At 47.1% G+C, this 8754-nt stretch overlaps 1 non-coding gene across 1 annotated transcript; it reads left to right on the top strand.

The window, feature by feature from the left end:
- The first annotated feature begins 2799 nt into the window (after nucleotides 1-2799).
- LOC138568190 (U1 spliceosomal RNA) lies at nucleotides 2800-2961 on the top strand. Its single transcript, XR_011302547.1, has one exon. It is a non-coding gene; the product is annotated as a U1 spliceosomal RNA (small nuclear RNA).
- The last annotated feature ends 5793 nt before the right edge of the window (nucleotides 2962-8754 follow it).

Here is an 8754-nt window from a genome sequence, read left to right as displayed (position 1 = left end):
AAGGTTTGTCATCTCTGGACATATGTTTAGCAGGGGTTGCGGCGAGACAGCTGTCTGCCCCAAAAATCGTTCTTTTGAATTCCGAATGTCACCAAAGATGAACCTTTATCAGCTGAGAAACTTAACCTTTGCAGTGCTTTTTTTCCTCGCCTCGAGACAAAGAAGAACAGCGAAAGCTCAGTTACGTTTACCTCTAAGCACAGTGCGGATTGATGAAAATGTCTATGCATTATACCAACTACATTGGACATTATAGATGTGGCCAGTGGGGTATCAAAGCATGGCGAATACCACATGTACTGCACAAAATGTTACCCTAGTAGTGCCCCAATAACACACTGCAACCTGCAAATGGGCCTCAGTGGACCACCTGCCAATGTTTCTGTAAATTGCTTATGAAGGTTACACATATTTTATTCAGATCCACATGGGGGGTGGGGTGGGAGTTTGACATATCGCAGATGGGAGCCCCAGTCCCTTTGCCAATTCAGTCCTACACCTTGCTGTGATGTATGATATGAAAGGTTATTTATAACACGCTTAATACCCATGCAGCAGTGATCCCAATCATAAAAGTGAAACAGGCAAGCCCAACAGGTATAACTTATTTTCACTCTTTTGGTAGTGCAGTCTGAGGGTAGCCTATACCCCTCAGGAGAGATGTGAGCTGATACAGTTGCAACACACAAAATAATAGTACTATGTTCCCAAAATATCTTAGTTCTTGTCTTTCGGAACTCAGCAGAGCCAGGCTTTTCAGCATCAGACCAGGAGCATGGGTGCCTTTGCGCTGGGCTGGGGTCAAGTCGGAGAGCAGCAGCGATGGGCCCCAATGATGCAGTTCTGTTTGGCAGTGATGCTGATTTGCGGGTAGAAAACGCTGGAGCAGTAGGCCGTGCCAAGTGGATGGCACTGGAAGACTCAGTGACCTCTGGGCCCGGACAAGGGAATACTTGCCTTTGGCGCTGTGCAGGCTCAGCTGACACAACACGGCATATGGTTACGGCAAAGATGTCAAAGCTTCAGCATTGTCATTGAGCAGAACTTTGAGATTCAGAGGTGGTGGAGCATCGAGGTCCAGGATGATTACGATGGTGTCAATGGGGCCAGCGCTGAGCAGCTCCGCTCAGGAGGGTGTCATGATGCCTACCCCCAGGCATCCGGACCAAGCCCATCAGCCCTGGGAGCAGGCATCTAGACATTTAGTAAAACCTCAGAAGCCCCGGCTAGGGGCTATCTGGGTTCAGACCTGGCGCCTTAGGCGCCAGGCTCATGGTAGAAATCAGTCCTGGCGCCTAAGGCGCCAGGCTCATAGTCATTACTTACCTCAGGCAGACCATGCTGCAAATGACTCCAATCCAACATGAAGCCTGAAAGGGACTATTTTTCTACAGGGACTATTTTTTACTCGAGTGTGGTTCTAGGGACTTCTTACCTGGGACTACTTTTGAGGCTATTTAAACCACGCCCGACCAGCAACACACGCTTCGCGTTATTCTGCATCCAGCAGCGTAACGCTCACCGTGCCTGCAGCCTGCATCCAGTCTTCTGCCACGCCCGCCTCGAATCTGGAGCTCCTAAAACAAAGAGGAAAGAAAGGGACAAGGTTAGAAAACAAACTTATTTCTATTCCACACCTGATTCTGGATCCATCTCGTCTCCGGACCTGTAAAGAACATCATTTTTGCACGCACCGCACCTCCAGCTGCAGCGCCGCGCCATACTCACCAGTCTTCACAGCATCTTTTGGGTTGGCGCTGCCTCCATCATTTCTTCGCCGAACTTCGGCACCTAGGAGACAAAAGAAAACCACAAGGTGAGCCGAGGGAACCAACAAATATAATTCTTACCACCATAGACTTACCTGATTTACCACCGGAGGCATCCTTTTGTGACTCTCCATATTTTCATGTGCCGCACCTGTAAAGAGAGACAAAACAACACGTTTTCCATGTGCAACATTTACCGGACAGCGCCGGGTAATACAGACTCTTACCTGAGCGCCACCTGCTGCCACAAGAGCATCTTTTCATGAGCCAGCTGCAAGACAAGAAAGGAAGGGGGGAACAAGAGTGAACATTGGACATATTGCACTCTATGAACTTAATACTTACTGGTCCTCACCAGGAACCTCAGAGTCAATACACTCCGGAACTCTCCCGAGCCTTCAAACCAGTGAAGTAACTGGAATCGACGCGCCCCTGCAAATCCACGCAGGATGGAGAGCTCATCTTTCAAGAATATAAGGTGAGATTGCTGTGAGGGCATTTCGGAGGTTATTAGTTGGGGTGGACTGTGGGGGTTCCATCACTTGAATCCATAAGTGGCTAAATCCATCTCTCCACTTGCAGGAGAATATTTCTATGGGTTAAGCAGACAAGATTAGGAGGGCAGATCCAGTCAGTCATCGCTGAACTACGCATCACATGGGTGGAGACCGCAGCTGTCCGGGTCTGACCGACGCCCCTGTGGGAGCCAGGTGAGCGTAACAGAGGACCATGGGTCCGTGTGGGGCCGACAGTCCAGTGGGCAGACTGCAACAGGCCTGCTCGAGCCATCCTTCTATTTATACAAATCTCGGGCCGAGCAGGGCCTGATGGTAGAAAGGAACTGTGCTACAATCTGCTCTTCTGCTGGGCTCTGCCTGCCGGAGCTTCCCCCTACACACGGGACAGGCAGCTCTGCAGACGCTCAGAGCTTCCGGGGTGTGGGGGGGGGCTGGGTCAGGGCCTGCCTTCTCACCCTCGCTTAGTGGGGCTTCCAGAACTGACCCAACCCCTGTCCTCTTGCTTGCAGCTCATACTTAGCTGGCAGGGGAGAATCTGATCTCAAGGGCAGATCTCCCAGGGTGAGGCTTACCCATTGCACATCGGATTTGCTGACCCCTGCTATGTCCCCAAATGCGGGATACACGACTGCATTATTTCTGGTAGTGGGGGACGGCGTATGCGCTCTCCCCCAGATTTATTGGTAAAAGAAAGAACAGGTAAAGTGTGCACTGGGCCTGCTAGGTTGCATACTTTACGATTGTGCTCACATTGCGTTTCTTCAATTAGGTTCACCTTTGGGTGATCGCTTTTCCCCATTTTATCTGTCGAATTTATTTATTTATTTATTTATTTGGATGTATAAAGCGCCCAGCGGCCCTGGGGCATCGTCCCCACTATTTCAGAATTATGCTTCTTTCATCACCACAGAAGTAATGTGTATTACAGAGATAAGTTGCCATATGTATTGGGCACACTGCACATGCTCAGGCAGCATCAATCATACTTTGTACAGGACAATGCTGGCCTAAATTGGGAACAGCCAGCATAGACAAGTTGCTACAGAGGCATATTTTGGGTACAACCAGCATGACAATGTGTTACATCAGTGACAGTGCTTTCTTACACTCTGGACACGTTGATCATTAAAATGTGTTGTGTTGTAAAATGTTCTTTTCTGCTGTCGGTGACATGGAATTTTCATGTTCCCCTTTAGAACTGATTGTAAACTTATGGCTTTTTGGTCACCTTTTCTGCTGTAAAATGCACCATTTCAACCCCATATTTCCCAAAAAATTCTTGGGGGGGGGAACCCCCCCCAAACCCTCCCTAGATCCTTGTAGCTCCCTCGCTGCGCTCGGTCGCCCCCACCATTTCAGAAAAATATTAACACATAGACACTGAAAGAAATCTCAAGCAACTAACCTTTGATCACTGCCCATGACACCAAAAGCTATCTTTGGGACTGCATGGCTATCAATGCCTGTGATGCCATTGTGTCAAAGGTCACACAATATCGCTTTTTAATATACTGCTTTGGGTGAGGTTGTTGACTTTTGGCTCGCCGGCCCACTGGGTGACAAAAAGTTAATACTTCGGCCCCACATTCAAAAAGGTTGGACAAGCCAGCACTAAGGCGTTCTATGTTGCCATGGAGACATCCCCGCCCCACCGTGATCTCACTGGGGTGGGGCGCGAGGCGTATGTGCTCCGGCAACCCAGCAGGAGCACGACGCCTCGTCCTGTCTCCATGGCTACACATAAGAACAAACGGAGCCGGCGCGCACACGCGTCTGCGCGGCTTCACTCGACTGCAGCTTGGAATACGGTCGAAAGGTGAGTGCCGTTTTAGTTAAAGCGTTCTCACAACTTACACAATAGATACATGGGCTGATAGATGTTATATCTCCCCTTAGAAGCCACTTTCAGTACGTGCTTAGCTCACGTTTGAAGAAACTTCATAAGAATAGAAGGAGGTACGATTATTATTTCCATCTGATATTATTAAAGCTTTAAGAAGGCATTTAAAGGAACGCTACTAGAGTTGACATGCATTCTCTCTCTTTTCTCCTATCCTGCAAATTGGGATGACACTCATTAATGAACTCGTTGATATGGCATTCATTGGTATGTTTTTTTTTTTACTTTTCTATTCTAAAACACCACGATCATTGCGCAAAATGTTCTGATTTATTGTAATGATGTTCTGCTTGATGCTACAGGTTTGCAATTAGAGTATGATACTCAACACAAGTGTACAGCCCTGAAGATGGTTTTTACCGAAATGCATTAGCACATGTACACTTAATGGCCCACAGCTATTATTGTTTTGCCTCACTACTAGAATTACAACTTATAGTTTTTTAACAGGAATGTGACTAAAACAATTCCTGGTAAAAACACAAAGAGTCCCTGTATTTTTCCAAAAGGACTTTACGCAGAAGTCCCATAAGGAATTGTATCGGCTAATTTCGGAAAGAAACAAATCGGCAGTTACCATAAGAATCTGAATAATGAATGTTTAAACTCTTCTCAGCTCTTTCGGGGGCAAACTGGGAGGCCAGTTTTAATAGAGAGGTGTGACCTTATTTATTTTTGTTGTGCATTTTTGGGGTCCTTGTGCCATAGGATCATTTTTGACAGGCAGCTCCAGGCTAAAACAACCATTAAAAATCAGACTAGATGTTTGGAAACTTACATAATTTAAAAGATTGAGAAATAACGTGGTGCCCACCGCTATTCTTCATTTTTTATCCAACTCTTCAAACATAAAGTAGTCATCTCACTATATGCAGACGATATGGTGTTGTTTATCAGAGACCCTGAGCAGAACCTAGACCCTATCATGGAGGATGTGGCCGATTTTGGACTCTCCTCGGGCCTCGTGATTAATGCGACAAAATCAGTCCTCTTCCCGTTAACGGAAAGTGTGAGGCAGTACGCCGAGAAATGGGGATTCCAGTGGCACAATGCACATACCCACTACCTGGGGGTCACCATAGCCTGTGATGTGCGCACTGTATTCGAAAGTAACTATCAAAAAGCGCTGAACATAGCGAGAGAGGCTGTCATCAGGTGGAAGTGCTTGCCATTTAATCTATACGGCAAGATCTCCCTGATCAAAATGGTACTACTTCCCCGATTCTTGTATGTGTTTCTCAACGTGCCCATAGCAGTCTCCACTGACTACTTCCGGGAGTTACGCTTAAGTTGAAATCACTAATTACTCAATTCATTTGGCAAACAGCCAAGAGTATCATGGGATAAATGAATAGTGCCAATACATGGAGGAGGGCTGGCGGTACCAGACATGGAAACGTACTATAATGTGGCACAAGCCGGGTTTGACCTTTATTGGTTTGGAGGACGAAAGGAGTGGAGACACATAGAGGTGGAGAGGGCATTAAGGCTTTGTTTTTGCTACAATCTAGTATCCTCACCGCCCCCGATACAGGGAATAGAGCTGGGAACATGGTATGGCTCACTTACACTGCGTGGACACGTATAAAGCGGAGGACGAGGACAGAGGTCCTCTACTCCTCTGAACTGCCAGTCCTGTTCACCCCAGGGATACCGCTTACCTCAGAAAAGGGCTTTGTTAATTTCATGCGGAAACTAGAAGTGCATAGCTTCCGAGATCTGTTTTCCGAGGGGATATTCATTACACTAGACAAGCTAAGAGCAAGGGGGAGTCTAAATCCCTTGGAGGTGTTTCTATATTACAGACTGAAAACAGTTCTCCAGAGAATATTCCAGACTTTCCCACAACAACCATCTGCAGCTCCAATACTCGATGATATGATCTCTGGTGGGCAGTATAGGAGGGTGGTTTCGGTCATGTACGCCAAGTGCCTGGAATCTATGCCACAGAACACGTCCCGCAGGGAGAAGTGGGAATTATCCTTAGGACATGAGATATCCGGGGAAGAGTGGAGATACTGCTGTGAGGGAACTAGGAAGACAGCGATAAACACGAGATACAAACTAATACATTGGAAATACCTGGATCAATTCTATTACACACCTACCCAGATTCACAGCTACTTCCCTTAGACATCCACCAATTGCATTAGATGCAGTGCCCCACAGTACATACTTGTTGGAAAGCTGTGTACATAGCTGTGGGAGAAATTACTGGTGAGGTACTGGATCTAAACCCCATGACAGCACTTCTGGGATACACCAAACCTATCCCCAAGGGCAGAAGGCGACTGGCAGGGGTAGTTTAGTTTAGTTTGTTTATTTGTAAAGCGCAGCAAAACCCTCGGGTAACTGGGTGCTAAGGAAGTTTTTCAGATCAACAGTGGTTACATATTGTTGCACAAACAGAGTATAGAGCAAAAACATTACAGTGAAAGATACAATGGACCTTGTTACAGAATGGTCCAGGGTAAGGTACAGTGAGTCATAACGTGACCAAGTTACAGTTTGGATGCCATCGTTATGACATATATTCATTCTATTGTTGGGTGAAGAGAAGTTCCTTGACTTTGGCTCTAAACGACCAAAATGAGGTGTATGCTCTAATCGTCATAGGAAGTGCGTTCCAGTATTTAGCTGCCAATACCAGAAAGCTTGCTCCCCCAGCAGTTTTCAGGTTGAACTTCGGTATGGTGAGTTGGTGAAGGTAGGGTGATCTGGTTGGTCTGATAGAGTGCTGTCTCGTGAATTTGTCTGAAAGGTCCTGTGGGGCTGTCAAGTATAGGCATTTGTGTGTGATGACTAGCACCCGGAGTTTAATTCTATCGTGGATGGGGAGCCAGTGAGCTTCCTTTCTGAACATGGCGATGTGGGCCTTCCGAGGAAGATTGTGAGTGCAACGGAGGGCATTGTTTTGCAGTCTGTTCAGGTTGTGGTTAGAAGAGCCGAGGAAAAGAGTGTTGCAGTCATCTAATTTGGATAATATGAGGGCTCTACCTAAAGTGAGGCAGCTGTTGGTGGACAGAAATGGTCTGCAGGCATTTATAAGTTTATTGGTGTAGGCTGTTGCTGAGATGGTGGCATTGATTTGCTTTTTAAGGGAGAGTGTGGAGTCAAAGTATACCCCTAGTGTTTTGACTTCCTTCGATACTTTTATGACATTACCGTCGATGGTGAATGAATGGTACCTAGGGTCCAGTTTGTTAAGACGGGACTGTGATCCGACATAAAGCATTCTGTCTTGTCGTCGTTTAAGCAGAGGCTGTGGGTGGCCATCCATGCTTGTATTTCAAGGTAGTTCTCATTCAGTTTAGCAACATCCTCGTCATAATTCCCAGTGAGGGCGATGAGGACCTGGGTGTCAGCAACATAGTTGGTGCATGTGAAGCCCAGGTCATCGAGGCGGTCAAAGAGGAGCTTGGTGAAGATGTTGTAAAGTGTCGGGGAGATGCAAGACCCTTGGGGTACTCCAGATTGGATTGGGACAGGGTCTGCAGTGGCGCCGCCCGAAGAGGAAAAGTCCCTGGTTGTTCTGTTCGATAGGAAAGACCGAATCCAATTGGTGGCATCCTGGGAGAATGCGGCAGCCGAAGAGAGGTGTTCTGTGAGAATTTGGTGGTCGACTAGGTCGAAGGCTGCAGACAGATCCAACAAGAGCAGAATGGCCAGCTTGCCCTTGTCTTTGGCTTCGTTCATTTGGATTTTTAGATCCAAGAGGGCTGTTTCTGTCCCGTGCCTGGGTCTAAAGCCGGATTGTCGCAGTCCTAGAAGGTTGTTGTCTTCCAAATGTTTTTGGATTTGGAGGTATGCTACTCTGCTAACAAAGAGAATGGTGGCAATACTTTGGAAGGGCCCTGCATACCCCAAAATAGAGGAATGGCACTCAGATGTGGTGAAATGCAATGGCATGGAGACAGGATACAGACGCCTATCATTCTACCGCTCAAGCTCATCTAGTATGTGGGACACATACATACACTACCTGCTAAGCCAGGCGGAGGGGGGAAATCAAGAACCGTAGAGGGGGTAATATCAAGACACATGCACCGTACAACTCATTGCCGCATGAAGAGAAGTGCCACTTGCATTCATGGCCCAACCCACCTGCCAGGGACACTCAGGTTATCCAAACAACAAGTGAGGAGTCAATTTGACGATCCTCTCAGGAAAAGAAAAAGGATGGACATTGAGGCATAACCCGATTGATCTTATGGTAATGAAACAAGGAAATGGCAAAGATTACGCTTAATTGTGATGCTTCTTTTTTGCTTTTGTTTGTTATGTCCTAGTTCTAATGCGTCATGTTGTTTGTTGTTTAAAAATTACCAATAAAGGGGGGCGTGGCCTGGAGCGCCGGCAATGCGGTCTCTCTTCTAATGGCCTCCTTGGAGGCCCGCTGCACTGACTACTTTAGCAGGGTCCCGGTGTTCCAGGTTTGAGGCAGGATACCCATCATGACATAGGAAGCGTTGGGGCTGCTGCCAGAGCAGGAAAGAGGATCAGAGCTCTTAGGAGGTCTGAGAATGAGCTAAATGAGCCCCGTGGCTCCTCCACCGTATTATAAGAT

This window comes from Ambystoma mexicanum, chromosome 2p (assembly GCF_040938575.1).
Source record: "Ambystoma mexicanum isolate Mex_15411 chromosome 2p, UKY_AmexF1_1, whole genome shotgun sequence".
Taxonomy (NCBI): domain Eukaryota; kingdom Metazoa; phylum Chordata; class Amphibia; order Caudata; family Ambystomatidae; genus Ambystoma; species Ambystoma mexicanum.
The sequence above is the reverse complement of the archived record's forward strand: the minus strand, read 5'-3'. Positions and strand labels throughout refer to the sequence as shown.